Source organism: Penaeus monodon, chromosome 21 (assembly GCF_015228065.2).
Source record: "Penaeus monodon isolate SGIC_2016 chromosome 21, NSTDA_Pmon_1, whole genome shotgun sequence".
Lineage (NCBI taxonomy): Eukaryota > Metazoa > Arthropoda > Malacostraca > Decapoda > Penaeidae > Penaeus > Penaeus monodon.
The window spans coordinates 46,015,869-46,016,479 of NC_051406.1; the positions used below are offsets into that span (position 1 = coordinate 46,015,869).

At 42.4% G+C, this 611-nt stretch overlaps 1 pseudogene across 1 annotated transcript in view; it reads left to right on the forward strand.

The window, feature by feature from the left end:
- Positions 1-472: 472 nt before the first annotated feature.
- LOC119586691 overlaps positions 473-611 on the forward strand; it is a 5,529-nt pseudogene continuing 5,390 nt past the window's right edge. The window contains exon 1 of the transcript XR_005229957.1: positions 473-556. The product of XR_005229957.1 is annotated as a partitioning defective 6 homolog alpha-like (transcript). The remainder of the gene's footprint in view (positions 557-611) is intronic.

The window sequence follows — 611 nt, forward strand, 5'->3', positions numbered from 1 at the left end:
AACAGGGTTTAAGGAAGCTGCAGATCATTTTTAAATACAATTATCTAAAAGTAATGAATAAAATTTCTCACCTGATCTAATGTTTTCCCATTAACTTCTATTCCATTAACTTCCAGGACTTCATCATTTACTGCCAGCAGCCCAGTACTCTCTGCTAGCCCACCTGGTACTAACCGAGAGATAAATATACCAGGCACTCTCTCCAGGCCATGTGGTGTTACTCGCACACTAGTACCATCTCGAATGTAAAAACCTAGAGGTTTGTCTGATCCATGCTTCAACAGGCGTACTCTCCTGCATACCTCAGGCACTACATCCACATCAATTATAGCTGCTACCTGTAAATAAAAAAATTAAAAAAATTAATGCAAATATTCCTATGAAAAATAATAATTTGAAATGAAGATACTAGATTAGCAAGAGCAGCCATCTCAACTCTCATACGCTTCAGTTCCCCCAACAGTAAGGGCAAATGACCATCCTTTCAAAAAGAGCGGATGATCCAAGCCCCACCCTGATGGGTAACCCAAGTCCCCAGAGCAGCTTGCCTGCCTTAGTGGGGGGGAATGACGCTTGCCCTCCCCCACCACCATCTCACATAAGGTTCACTC